The sequence below is a fragment of the Microcebus murinus genome, chromosome 23 (assembly GCF_040939455.1).
Source record: "Microcebus murinus isolate Inina chromosome 23, M.murinus_Inina_mat1.0, whole genome shotgun sequence".
Lineage (NCBI taxonomy): Eukaryota > Metazoa > Chordata > Mammalia > Primates > Cheirogaleidae > Microcebus > Microcebus murinus.
The window spans coordinates 26,121,269-26,136,333 of record NC_134126.1 but is presented as its reverse complement, the minus strand read 5'-3'; the positions used below and the strand labels follow the sequence as shown (position 1 = coordinate 26,136,333).

General features: G+C 45.0%; 1 long non-coding RNA gene across 2 annotated transcripts; it reads right to left on the bottom strand.

Moving 5' to 3' along the window:
- Nucleotides 1–9,899: 9,899 nt before the first annotated feature.
- LOC142863891 (uncharacterized) lies at nt 9,900–14,856 on the bottom strand. Of its 2 annotated transcripts, none has more exons than XR_012914547.1 (3): nt 14,636–14,856; nt 11,892–12,088; nt 9,900–10,561 (listed from the first exon to the last, which is right to left on the bottom strand). It is a non-coding gene; the product is annotated as an uncharacterized LOC142863891 (long non-coding RNA). The 2 variants fall into 2 exon arrangements; XR_012914548.1 differs by lacking the exon at nt 9,900–10,561 and adding an exon at nt 11,167–11,310.
- Between the last annotated feature and the right edge of the window lie 209 nt (nt 14,857–15,065).

The following is a 15,065-nucleotide window of genomic DNA, read 5'->3' as shown; positions in this document are numbered from 1 at the left end:
TTTAAAAATGTTAGAAAATGCAAACAAATCTATAGCAACAGAAAACAGGTCAGCGATTGCCTGGGGAGGTGTGTGGGAGGGACAGAAGTTAAGGGACAAGGAAATGTTGAGGGGTAATGGCGTGATAGACATGTTCACTCACTTGATTGAGGTGATAATTTCATTGCAGTATGCATATGTCAAACTTTATCATATTGCATATTTTAAATATGTGTGGTTGATTGTACGTCAATTATACCTCAATAAAGCTGTAAAAACAACGATAATCCATTTAAAGTTCCTGGCTTGCAGTAAGAGCCTATTTTCTCTAATTGTTCCTTGGCTTCACACACTGAAATTATAGGCAGAAATTGTCTCCTGCTCTGGCTTGGATAGGCCCCTGGGACACAGTGTCCAGTCCCCTCCCAGAACATATTTGTTGGAGAAAGGAAGTGCAATGACCTCTCTATCCTCTCTAACAAGAGCTGGCTTCTTCAGTATGGAAAGTTCCTTTACTCACCTTCTTGGGGGTATTGGCTTTAATAATTATTTATTTTGTTGTGAGTTTTCTTATTTTCTACCAACTCAGATCAACTCATCGAATGCAAATCAATTCTACCAATGTCTTTCCATTGTGAGTATATGCAAGACACCTAGTAAGCACACAGGGAGAAAGAGAAGCAAAGTAAGAGAAAGAGCCTGCGTCGGCAATGACATCAGGGCCTGGAGGATTTGGGGGCTAACGTGAGAACACGAGTGACTAAACCCACTGAGGTTCAGAGTGGGACTGGAAGACGGGGGCTGCGGATACGCTGCCGTGAAGGTTTACCGACACGAGAGCACCATCTGCTTCTCCCTCTTTGAGTTGTGTGGGCTCATCCTGCCGTCCCAGATCCACTCTTTTCCTTCCACTGCCCGAGGGGCTGCCTGTCTATCCAGAGGAAGGACAGAAAGTTTCTCCTTGCTGATTGCTTGCTCTCTGCCTGTCCCCAGAGGAACAGAAAGTCTCCAAGCTATCAGATGACTGGGGAGGTCTGGCATTGTCTGTCTTTGCCCACGCCGCTGTCTGCCGCTTCCCGGAGATCTGGTAGCTGAGCTTGTAGATCTGATTTATGGGCGGCTTCTAAAGACAACTTTCAGCTGTGCATTTGTATGCAGCCCTCTGTATGGGCTACTCGACAGGCATGCAGATTTCGGGGGAGAAGCATATGCATCTCAGAAGGAAGCAGATGCTGCATAATCAAAAGTAATTTAGAAGGAAAATAGAGAGCGAGAAAAGGACAGAGCCCACACCCAACATCGGGAGGTTTTGCGCCACTGCTGTCCTCTCTCTGGAGGCTCCTGGGTGCTTTCCGTGTCCCAAGCAGCTGCACCAGAAGCCACAGGCGCCCTTCTGCTGGCTGGGCGCGAGTCTGGAAGCAGCAGCCATAAGGGACGTGAGTTATGGGCCCACGGATGCCTTGCGCCCCGGCCGCTGCCATCCAAGGGTGCCTGCTGTTAGTGCGTCAGGCAGAGCAGGCCTTCCGAGAAGCTACCAAACGTCCAGCCAGTCAAGGAACGCAACGTGGCGAAGGGTGAAGTTCACGGTCTTCCGAGGCTGCCAACTCTGAAGATCACTCAGGCTGGGATTCTCCTCTGTCGCTTCCTGATCTTGGGTGACCTTGGAAAATGTTATCTGCTCTTTCGCAGCCTCATTTTGTCAGTTACAAAATGCGATGATAAACGTAGGAATAACAGTGCTGGCCTTCTCGGGGTTGTTTTAAGGATTAAGTGGAACAACATAGAAAGTGCTGAATTGGGCAGCACAGGCACATGCAAACAGATAAGCTTTTAAGTGATTTTAAACACGGGAGGCGCGGCATTTAGCTAGGAAATGCATCTCCAGCTGCCGTGGATGTGTGCTGGGACCACACAAGCCTGGGTGGCAAGTCAGGAGCTCACAGATCAAAACGATGGCCGTGCCCACGATGAACGGGGACATCCTTTCAGGTTTAAACCACAGCCTGCTGACAGGGCGTCAGTGAACGCTGCCTCTCCTTCCTGCCTGTCTTAGTGCAAAGGAAATGATCGCTGGCTCAGAAAGAAGGGTTTGACCTCAAACAAAATAAAAAAAAAAAAATCACAACTTCCAGGTATCGATATGATTTATGTTCACAAATTCTCTCCAGAAGTGAGATCTCTGGGTACCGAGGTCTCTTTACTCAGGCATAGAGGGAGTATTTAGCTAAACATCACCGAAGCACCATGTTGCTCTTGTCGGGAGGTAGAGCATTTGCCTTCAGTGTCAAAGTGTCTCTTTGCAGGACCCTGATGGTCCTATTGGTTAGTCATACACCTTTGTACATAAGCAAACAACAGTTATTTCAAATAATTGTGGGAGAATTCAGTCCTCTTAAAACCTCTACCTGAGTGGAAAAGGGGAAATTCCTATTGTGTCACCTAAATTGATATTGTCTCCAACTTCCCCCAGGGCTCCTAACTCCACATTTGCTGACAAATTGACCCTTGTCCTGTAGTTGTTGACTGGCTGTGTCCCTAACAGCCACAGAATCTGCAAGGCGAACCCCCCAGCCTCACCCCTCCTCCTCTGTTCTCTTATCTACCGCCTGTGATGTGGTCGCTCTCACTGGTACTCCCTGAGGTCTTGCCCACGTCAGACATACTTTGCTTTTTCCTTTCATTGGAAATCGAGACACACAGAACCATGGAAACAGTTAGGTCGTGGGAAGAGAGTGTGGGTAGGCCTGTCTGTGCAATGGTGCTCATATTTATTTTCACTCTTAATTTTTGGTTAATTGATGAATGAACTTCAAAGTCTTTAACGTAGTACCTGGCATATACTAAGCGGTGTGTCCATGCTTGCTACTATCATCATTACCACTGTCATAACTTAAAAACAGCACCACGACACGTGCTTCACGATTCACATAAGTGATTTCACGAACTACCCTGCTCCATGTTCTGGTATGTTTCCAAAAGCTACCTTTTTTTTTCCCCTGTGCAATGTAGAGGCCTTACATTGGGAGGTTGGGACGGCATAGATAGGAGTCCTAGTGTAGACAGGACCACCTGGGCTGGGAAGGGAGCACACACAGGCTTTCCCGAGCTTTCCAGACACGTCGGTTATGAAAGCGTCAGCAGGGACCACCCGCTCCTAGCACAGCGCTGGCACCTATTGCACATTAACAGACGATCTCCTCGACGTCCCCTCTGCACGCAGCACCCGGCCTTTTTGCAGCCGTACTTGAAACCTCAGCTCCAGGCCTCATCAACAACCCTGTCCTAGGGGCCCAGGACAGGGTCCCTTCTCACGGCCACGCTGGGGCCTCGTGTCTTCGGCCTCACGCTCCTGGAGGAAGCGATTTTAGTCGCCCCCAAAACAGCAAAGGGACCGCGCTTTTCTCCTCCAACTCCTTCCCCTGTGCCCAGTCTGGGCGATTTCACTCCCTCACCCGGCTTTCTCTCTGCCGGGTAAGCAGTCTGTGCTAATACTGTTTTCCTTCCCAGATCTTTTGTTTTGCAGATAATGATCATGATAATAACAATCTCTCTCTTTTGTGCGGCGCTTTGTAGCTTTCAGGGCACTTCCTCTGCCATTTTCTTATTTTTCCTTCAAAACAAGTAGGTGGGTAGGCGGGGATGGGCCGTCATCATTCCCATTTCACAGATGAGGCTGTGACACTCAGGAGGCTGTGACACTCAGGAGGCTGTGACACTCAGGAGGCTGTGACACCCAGGAGGCTGTGACACTCAGGAGGCTGTGACACTCAGGAGGTTGTGACAGGAGGTTATGACACTCAGGAGGCTGTGACACTCAGGAGGCTGTGACACTCAGGAGGCTGTGACACTCAGGAGGCTGTGACACTCAGGGTGCTGTGACACTCAGGAGGCTGTGACACTCAGGAGGCTGTGACACTTAGGAGGCCCACACTCTGCTAAGGTCACACAGCTGGGAAGTAACAGAACCAGAACTAGGATTCACTGCCTTACCTTCAGGTGCGTACTGTTTTCCGGGGTGCATGTGATTTCCTGTGGGTTCCTGGCAGGCATGAAAGCACAGAGGTGGGAATGAATGAGCCATAGGACAATGGACAACGGCACTGGCTGCTGGGGTGGTGGCGCAGGGAACAGCTGAGGGTGTGGGGGGTGGGAAGCCGGCATGGTCACGCTTAAAGTGGATAGAGTTAGGGATTCGAAAATGAGAATTTAAATAACCAAGAAAGGTAGCAAACACCCAGTAAGAACCCCATCAGTTGAATTAACAAAGGAATGGATAGAATCAAAGAGAAGTATATGCTTTAGCTTCTCTTGGAGAACATGCATTTGTGCTTATGATCAATGCATTCACCTTAGTTAGAGAGAATTGGAAGCTCCTAAAGCAGCAACTCTCAATTCTCACCCCCGGGGGACACTGAGGAATGCCTGGAGATATTTTTGGTTGTTACAACTGCCAAGGATTGTCACAGCATCAAGGGGGTAAAGGCCCTACAAGGAACAGCACAGCCCCACAACAAAGACTTATCCGTCCCCAGTGCCAGTTGTGGCAGGGCTGAGAAACCCACCCTTGATGAATAAACATGCCCACAGTTCCTGTGTTTTCAGCACAGAGACAATCTTGGCATTAGCCTTTTTTATGGATCTACAGTTAAGACTATTGGGTAACAGAGTTCTTAAGAGAATGAGGAGGACTTCAAGAGTTAGGTTTGATTTCAAAACCAAGCACTGGCACTGCCCAATGTTTGTTTCCTCTCTACGAAATTGACCACGCACCCCTGCGTGGATAATGAAGAAGGGATGGAATAGTGCCAAGTGATGCTTCGCAGGGATACAGGGTCTGCTCCCAGTGCTGGCCACGTTAGATCTGAAGCATAGACGATTCATCTGTACAGACCTTGGCAACAGGGTGCTCTGTTGAGAGTTGGTCAGGAAAGAATTGATGGAAAGAACCAGTGTGAAAGGATGAGAACTTCAAGGACTGTCAGGGCTGGAAGACCTCTTAAAGAATATGTCCTACTGTTCCTTTTACACACGGGCAAACTGGAGCCCCCAAATTTCCACCGATAGCAGCATGATGGGACCCAAACCCAAGATTCCAAGTTGTGGGGGTGAAACCACGCCCTCGAAGATACTCTAGTCTCATTCCAGTGTGCACAGGGCCAGCTCTGGTGGGGCTTTTTTCTTTGGGTTTACTAGGACGTTGCTTATTTGGGCAGGGATATATGTGTCATTTGGTACAATGTTGACAAAACGATAATTATACTCCTGCTGAACATTTATGCAACATTGTACCCTTTCTGAAATTTCTTTACAAGTTCTCTTTCTCACCTCCAAGCCCCTGTACCTTTTTATGTGGGATGCTTTTCTTTTCTTTTTTTTTCCTAATCATGCTTCATTTAGCAACCCATCCTCCAGTTCTGTGAATCTTTCCTTGACTCCAGTCTCTCTCTCTTTCTCTCCCATATAGAATAAATCCCTGCTGCTGCACACTATTTCTATGCTTGCCAAGACTTTGCACTGTTTCTAGCTATATTTCTGCTGTACAATAACCTGTATCATGTTGGATTTTGTGGAAACCAGTAAATAACACCCCCTTTCCTCCCCTGTTGCATTCGGAATCAATTGAGAAATAAGACACAGTTGTCGAACAGATGGAAATAAAAATATAGAGTTTATTGGTAAAATTTGTTCTAGAGTATAGCTTAGTTCTGCAGCCAAGCGTGGCTCCCTAATAATTTCCTCCAGAGTGAAACTCACCCATCCGGTCACAGGCAGCATTAGAAACGTGCCGTGGGGAGCTAGTGGGGTGATGGAAAGAAAGAGGCCCCACGGTTTTTCTCCCTGGAGATTGCTAATTTTTTTCCTTTCTTGGGGAATATTTCAGAGTTGAGATCAAAATACACAGTCTGGCTCCTCTGCTAGATTGTGGGCAACTTGGGGGCAGGGATACCATATGGTCTACCTTTGTGTTCTCGACTCCAAGTTGAATGTCTGGTACATAGCAGATCTGTTAAATGAGTGATGTTAAACCCACGTCATGCCTCTTTCTTCTACCTCGTTTCATTCCTTTCAAACTGAAGTCTGATGCTCCCCTAACCAGGCTCTACCTCATCCCACGTGCATTGTGGGACTGAATCTCACAATGCCACGGTGAATAATTTTACTCTCCCTTTTGCAGAGGAGGGAACTAAAACTTTGAGCTGTTTAATAACCTGTTCGGTAATTAAAGTCAGACAGCAAGCAAGTGGCAACACCAAGTTCAATGTGTCGGCCGCCTTAACCTCCACATAGGGTGCTATGGGGCTTCTCACTTGCTAGCTCCTTTTCTGCATCCTCTCCCAAGTTCTTAGCCAGTCCTGGCCAAGGCAAGACTTTGAATAGACTAGATTCTTTAATCTAGTGAGTTTGTAGGCTAAAGACTTAATGGGTCCAGTCGCTCAGTTACTATTAGGATTGCTCCTGCCAAAGCATTGTGTGATAGCTCTGCTCAGGGAAATCACTGAGCTCTGTAGTCCCCAAGCCACAGCCCAGTTTCCTGGCTGCCAGGAAGGATCCTGCTTTCAAAGTTTGCACCCATCCAAGGCCCACCTTCAAGGCGGGAATTTAGGTCTGTCCTATATCCAGCCCCGCTAGACAACTGTATCTCAAGGACATAGCCCTGAACAATGACTGCCTGTTCGGCTTCACTTTTATTCTCTGCCAGTGTGTTGTGTCTACCTGGTCAGGATCTTATTGTCCTCTCCTGGCAGACCTAAGAGCTTGCCAAGACTTGAGACATCCCAGTTTTCATCTCAGCCATTGGCCTCTGCTACATACGCAGTGTCCACAACCAGTATCTACCCATCCTGGAGTGCAGGGCTCGAGTGAGATCCCAGCCCGCTCTTTCCTCTCTCTCCTTGCAACAAAGGGAAGAGCATCATGTCTGGAAGTTAGGACCCATCATTTGTGAAGCAGGTGGGGACAAGGTGTCATGAACCATCTCCACTTTGTTAGATGAAGACACGGAGACCTAAGGAGGCTGAGAAGCCTGCCCAAGGTCATGCAGGCCTGAAGCTCTGGGAAGGAAATCAGGGCTTAGGAAATTTTGATCACCGTGTCTCTGCGTGCTCAATCCGTCTCCTTACTGCATAGCCAGACAATATCCCTCCTGGCCTCTGCAAGCTCCCGCCTCCCTATTCAATCAGAAGGACCTAAGATGAGAGGAAATAAAGATTAAAAAAAAAAAAACACAAAAATCTTTCACAATTCAGCATAGTGCTAATCTGACATGACAAGGCCAAGTCCGTCTTTTCACGGTGACAATTACTTAAAGGGCATCGATGCCATGGCACCATTAAAGTAATAGCAAAGATGGATTGTAGGACATCGTGGATCAATGTGCTAAGTGTTGTTCAACTTGTTCAATGAAATACAGCATTGGATCATTAACCTTACCAATGTCAATGTATTGTCACTCTCAAATTCCGCTAAATGAATTTCCACGGCCCTCATTAAAAAGTGCACTTTGAGGCTACTAATGTATTAATACCTTATTGGCCGATAATAAAAGGAGAAGCTCTCTAGAGCAGGACAAAGAATCTGGGCAGAAGCTAGGACTATTTTCTGGAGAGGGGAAGACTGACAGATGCAAATGTGGAGACGCAGACTGGAACCAACGTTGGAGGGTGAGGCAGAGGGACGGAGGGAGGAAGGCAGAGAGCTTTGTGGGCACTCACCCCTATGATGGGCAGGTCTGGAGTAGGAGGAAATTGATGGTGGTCTGGAAAAGGGAGCTGCAACTTTGCATTTTATCTTCTTTCAGGATAACTTTCTGGTTTTAAAAATGTTACATCATCATTTTGGGCCTTCATCTAGCTCAGAACCTCAAAGAAGTGAGAAGGTGCTTACAAAGAACTCACAACGAGTGAGTATAGTGCGTATTAGATGGACAGCCCAAGAAAGAGCTGCTTCCTCCTCTTGCCCCCTGCCCCTCTGTCCTGGGGTGGTGAGAACCATGCAGGAGCTCTAGCTCCCTGCTGTGGAGGTGAGGACAATGAATGGAACCCAAGAGACCTGAGTTTCATTTCCAGTTCTGCTGCCATTGCAAGAATTAAGGTAGACCATTCCATTCTCTGGCTCTCACTTTCCTTCTTTGTAAAACAAGGGGCTTGGAGGACGACATCAGTGGTTTTTAAACAAGTTTTTTTTTCCCGTCCTGGGTCTTCAGCATCTGTGGAGGTGACAAGGACCACTGAAGAAAAAAAATAAGGGCAAGGAGGAGCAGGAATCTGATCCCTCCCCGTCGTCTGTGCAGAGGCGCCCTGCTCGCATATGTCCTGTGTTAGGCTTTCGAATAACATTTCATTGGAAAAATGGACCCCACGGCTACACAAGACAAAACAAACAGCCAAACAAACAAATTTGAAACAAAAACTCTGAACCGCGTAATCCCCAACATTTAATAATTTTTAACACCAAGAATGTATGAGCTGGAAAATGACCAACGCAGTCCATCATTTAGTCTTTGTATCTAGCAACTGTCAAGCAGATTGATTTTTTTTTTCCCCTAACAAGGGTTCTGATTATCTTGGCACCATGTAGAAATAACTTCATTGTGTCTGTACCATCAGAACATGCATTAATGCCTCATGGTCTGATGATAAGCTCCCCGGAGTAGAGTGAGGATGTTTGAAAGGGAGCCAAGCACGGGGGTGGCAAGGGGCCGAGTTCCCCACCGGGAGGGGGATGGTGGCTAAAGGGGCGGAGATGCTGATGCACACAGGGGAGGGAGAGATCGGGCAGCCAGAGTGGTGGCGATGCTCATTTTACAGCCAGGGAGGATTTTGATTGTCCAGCAGTTTCTGAGAACTATTTGCCCAGTGACTCCAAGTTCTGCACTACTGGCTGAATCAGGGTGATTTTTTTTTTTTTGTATCCATAATGTATACTAAGTACTTCATTTATCATAAACTTCTCCTGGGGGTGGCTGATTTTTACTCTTACTCATTCTCCGAACTGCCTGAAAAATGTTTCTCCAAATCCAAAGGAACTCTTTTGAAAGTTTACATTTTCATTTCCTGAGCCCAGTTCTGCAAAGGGTCTCCTGTTGGGCTGACACTCTCGAAAGCTCCTCTGGAACTCTCTCCTTGATGGCCGGTCCCCATCTGGGGATTTCCAGGTCAAGCCTCATGAGCAGTACTTGCACAAAAACCACACAAGTGAATGCCATGGAGCTAAGAATGGAACTGTAGTTATTTGCATGTGTTTTCTTAGAAAGTGAAGGGAGTGCTCCTTGAGTCAAGAACGATTATTTCAAAGAATGTTCTTTTACCTAACTGTGTACTCCTTGAAGGCAGGGACCATTATCTTTATTTACTTATTTTTATTGTTAATACTACTGTTATTGCTATTATTTGTCTCTACCAGTGTTTCCCTGACTTGACTGATGGTGTGAGTGGCTTGGGGTACTTGGAAAAAAATGCATATTTTTTGGTCCCTCTTCTAGACTTCATGTTAGTAGACGTAGAATGGTTTCTCAGGATTTGTGATTTTTTAACAGAAAGAAAGAGTACTTCAATGAATCTTATGATCATAGAAGTTTGAGAAACATATAATCAAGTGACCAGTCCAGTGACTGGCACCATGATAGTCCTCAACAAATGTTCACAAAGAATGAGGACATTCAAGGCACAGGATTAATGGCCCAGGTGTAGCCTAATGAGGAAGAGAAGCACACATGGAAAAAGGCCAAGCTAGTCATCTGTGCTTCCTGAGAGCCCAGCACTGGGTTAGGGGCTGAGTGTAATTCGTAGACTCTCACGCCCACCAACATCTGCATCCCCGAACTAGACACACGAAGCCTGGGCCTGTGGTAAGCAGATGGTCAGTTAATTCAAGAGGCAGAAATTTAGGGACCACCCCCTAACCCCTATAGTGCTCTTCAGAGACACAGGCTGTAGATCCCAAGGAGGGATCCAGACTGTTGTCCATTTTAGGCTATTATCAGAATCTATGTTTCCCTGCTGCATGCTGCTCCCTTTCTGCTTCTCTATACAAGCAGGGTCACTTTTTGTCCTCTTTGGACCCATAGTGGACTTTACCCTGATAAGAATTTCTGCTTCCTGGAGGAGCAAGATGGCCTGAGGCTGTGCTGTGCTGTGCTTGTCTTTCAGGAACACCTTCTGGTAGTGGCTTCCCTTCACTCTCCTGTCTGCCTGTCTCCGCTTGTTGATAAATTACCTGGTGTGAGCTCTGGTGCACACATGCCCCCTGCCCTTGTGATTATTTCCTGAATCCATGAGATTTTGCATAGTTTAATGAGATCTGGCTGAGCACTGTGCAGTGGGCTAGGTGCTGAGGATACAGTAGTGAATGACATGCACCCTCCTCCTTAGCTTAGACTCTTTGGAGGAATGAAAGACCAGAAAGCCAGTGCATGCTAAACAATGTGAAAAGTGCTAGCTTAGGATTCAGCACAGCATGCTATAGGAGCTCACAGAAGGGATCTTAAATGAAGGCTGGTTGCATCAGAGAAGTCCTCCTGGAGGAAGTGCTACTTGTTCTGCTTCTTGAAGGAGTCAGCCAAAGAAGAAAGCCAGATGGGAATCTAGGAAGAGGAAACCGAATCCATAAAAGCCAATATTTCAGTAACTATGTTCCATGAACTGCTATCTAACTTTGCCGGTCTTGGACTCTATTGCATTTAAGGAAGAATTCTGCAACCAGAGGTCAGAAAAGTATATTTTAATTATTTTTCTCTTTTCAATGTGTGGTATGGTCCTGGAAAAGTCATTTCTTTTCTCAGTGTCTTAGGGTTATCTTCTGTGGAGGGTCTGGAGAAAATGACCTTTACAATTCCTTCCAGTAACTCTACTCTGAATTTTCCTCTAGCACATGCTTTGCCACTTATCAGGATGGATTTTTTCACTATGTTGTATGTGTGTGTGTTTATGGGTGCACACGTGCACTCATGCATGTACGTGTTGCTAAGTCCTATCTACATATGGCTGCCTTTGTTGTTGAATTAAAACTGGATGTCTGGGAGAAACACATTTATTTTTTCATCAAGACATAACACAGTACATAACACGGACACATGCACACACGCACACACAAGCATCCTCTCCAGAGAGAAAACAGCCCAAGTGTAGGGGGGAGTGGGGGGTGGTTGAAGGGGAGCAGAGCATGGGGCTGTCACAGCCCATGGCTTAAAAATGGCTTGAGTTGCAATTAAAAAAGACAGAGGCCAAAGGTTACTCCCTGGCATTTTACTCAGGGTGGATAATTTTAGAGGGTGATGTGTCTCAGCTTGTTGAGACATTCCGGGAGTCTTGCAACAGCTTAAGTCCAGCTAGTCTGAAATAAAAATCAAAGAGACGGACACATACAAAGACTCCAGAGAGAAGGAGCACGTTGGCAGACATTAAATGGTGGCAAAACTCAACTTGATTGGCATTGCTCCTGGATCCTTATTTCTTGATTAATAGTAGAGATTAGATAATTTTTAAATTGTTAATTATTTCCAGAGAGCATATATGATATCAGGTAGTCTTAGGCAGTCTTGTCACTGGGAAGGTTAAATACTCTCTGTACTTGATAATTACCTAATCACCATTACTCTTTTACATTAATTCTGCCCCAGAATTCATTATGACTGGGCTGGGCGATTAAAGCTTGCATGGAAAGAAAGAAAGCACCCTGTTGTTTGCATTGATTTAGCAGTGAATGCAATACCCTGCTAATACCGAGCTTATCCAGAACAGCCTGAAATAGTTTCTCCTGCCAGCTTGTTAAATTTGCTCCTAGTTTCACCTTTGTGTGTCCACCAGCAAGAAGTGCAAGAGGAAATGCAAATGAGCCCCCACCTAGGGAAGTCTGAGGCCAGCAAGGAAGTAACCTGCAGGGGAGGAAGGTGAAAGCAATTAAAGAAGGCTTACCTCTTTCCAGAATGTCAGGGGCTCTTCTGGAGAAGCTGCTGTTTCCCCCTCAAACCCTCTCCATGGTCCACTGCTAACAGGTCTCTCAAGTGAACACATCCATTAGCTTTGTCCTTTGGCAAAACCATTTGCTGAATCAATGTCAGAGCAGCTGAGTGAGGCCAGAAACCCCTCTCATGGCCAAGGATTCCTGGGAGCTGCAAAAGGGGACAAATAAAAATCACAGTCGCAAAGGTAAGCTTGGCTTTTGCAAAAGCTGCCCTTGGCCAAAATTACAATGAATGTGAGCCCTGCGTGTGGCCCAGGGAGTAGGAAAATAGGAAACCTCACGCACAGCTTCAGGCTATATAAATTGGGATAAGCTTTATGGAGGGCAATTTGGCAAAATGTGTTAATGACCTTAAGAGGGTGCATCTCTTCCGACTCAATATGTTTATCTTTGGAAATGCATAAATATGTGTGTCTAAAATATTAAAATATTAGTGACAAATGTACACATTGAACTATAGAGAGTTGATAAGGTTAATTGTGATTTATCTAAACAATGTGATACTTGGCACTCTTTAAAAATCAAATTAGATACTATTTATTGATATTGGAAAACGGTCCTCACCTATCTTTAAATTTTCTTTTTAGAAAGAAGAGACTGCAAAAAAGTAAAATGTGGGAACATTTAGTTTTATAAAGCACATAAAACATTTACTACAAAAGTATGTAAAGACATAAGCATGATGTTGTTAACAGTGATTATCACTGGATGGTAGTTACTGGAGTAATTTTTATTTCTTTGAGCCTTTTTTTTTTTAAGGTTTCCAAATTTTCAGCAATCAGTACACATTATCTTTTTAATTAGAAAATATACAACAAACTTTACACTTGTCTTTTCAGGTTTCAGCTTACCATGTCCATCAAATGCCTAATCTCATAGAACATCTGTAAGAATTTAACATAATCTACATTATTTAGGAAGTGTCCAGCTCGTCTCCACAACACAAATACTGGAGTTTTGAAAAAGTCTGTTAGCACGTACTCATTTTAGAAGTGGATTAAAAATGGTCCAAGGGCTTTTAGTTACAGAAAGAAAATGTAATAAATCATTAGAGCTCATTTTCTTTCCATTTAGGGAAACTGTCCTGCGAGGAGAGCAGTTGGGGAAGGAGAATTCTAGTCCTCGGTTCCTGTTACTGGTCTCGGGGCTTCTCTCGTGTAATGTGAAGAATCTGGGTCACATGGGTTTCCAGGTTTCCCCAGATCTAAGATTTCAGGATGCTATGGGATTTGAATCCACGCTGAGAGCTGCTGCTCAGTGGGTTTGAGAGCCAGCTTCTCTTAGCATTAAAAAGATGTTGTGGCAAAATTGAATTCTCCCAAGGAAGAAATAGCTCCAGTGAGTCTTTGGAACTGAGACGTGAATTCCTTTTGCCCACAGAAGAATCAAGATCTTGAACTGAACTGCTTTCATTCCCTGAACCAACCCCTGTTTTGGTTTCAACTAAGAGGTGATATTTAAATAGAAAGCAAACCTGAATATTTTTAGTTCTACTGAATATTAAATCTACATAGTCCCTGAATTGAATCATGATTTCCTTCATCATTATAGCAGACACTGCAAGTTGCCTACTCAAATCCGTGTCTCCTGGTCTTGGCAGTGTGAGCAGATGATGCTGAAAGTGCTTTAGTCATCTTGGACCATGCATAGACAAACCTTAGGGCAAATGCCAACATTCTGGAAAAGGAGAAAAAGAAATGATTGTGGAGTCTTAAGTCTCTGAGCAGCTGTATTAACTAATTCTAGAAATGCCTATCTCTAGACTTAATATTTGGGATAAAACCCAATTTTCTGGTCAACTAGTCTATTACTTGAAGCCTAAAGGACCTTAACTGGCCTCTGCTTTTCTTAATTACTTCTGATCAAGATAGGGAAGCTAGTGTTAACAGTTAAGGGTCAAAATATTTTAATATGTCACATGGTAAAGTGCTAAAAACCTACGAGAAATCAAAACATACTTTAGACTACAGTATTTAAACAGTGTGGTTCTGCTCCAGGGATGGGCAAATTAAAAAATCCAGATATAGGTCCATGTGCATATGAGAATTTAGTGGCAAAGGGGATCTCAAAGCAAGATGGTTAGAAGTACACCCTCTGGGATGATACTATCTAGTTTGGGATCCTGGCCCCAGGCAATTACTAAGTGTGCAACCATGAAAAAGTTATTTAAATTTTCTAAGTTTTAGTTGCCTCATCTATAAAACATGAATAATAATATCTACGATATAGGGTTGTGAGGATCTTAGTACATCATACAAAGTGCTGCATTTTTATGGTCCTCGGTATGTCACAGAAGGTATATTGATTGGCACCATGTATGTGTTGATACCACTTCACAATCCTCTTCATCTGTCTCTTGTTACCGACCCATGTTGTCCCATAGGTAGGTATGAGTTACACGTGGCTCTATGCATTTAAACTTAAATTAATTAAAATTAACAAAAATATATAAAAAATTCAGTTTCTTAGTTTTACTGGCCACAATTTTAAGAGCTCAATAGCCATGTGCATGTGGCTAGCAGCTACCACACTGGACAGCTCAGGAATAGACCATTTCTGTCCTGGCAGAAAGTGCCAATGGGTCGCGCCGTGCAAGAGCTTTCTACAGCAACTGTTTTGCGCATTGCACATTTTGACTAGCTTCATGGAGGTGTGATCAGACAGACAGCACTTGCCTCTGGCCCCGACCACTTACCTCTCTCTTGCCTTCTATGCTGAGGCATCCTATGGAATGCAGGTGAGAAGGTGCTCTGCACTCACAAGTGCCCAACCTGGAATTGTAGGGGAGTTAATGTCTGCGGGGGGCCACCTTTGGCCAAGGAGGAATGGGAGTCAAGGGATAAATGCTTCTCTCCCTTCATTTTCCAGTGTATTCAGTAAAGCTTCTCAGCAGATCCAGGGCGATTAGGCAGCAATTGCCCACAGGGGTGGCTGACTTGAAAGCATATTTGTGTATTGACTTGCCCTCCTGCCAGGTCTCACTCCCCACTTATGAATTCCTGTTTCTTGGGCTCACGTTTCCAAATACACTCAAGCTTTTGGCTCCAGTTCTGTTTTCAGGGAATGCAAGCTAAAACAGACCCTCTGTAATAATTGCTAATTAGTAAGAGAAAGGACAGAATCAT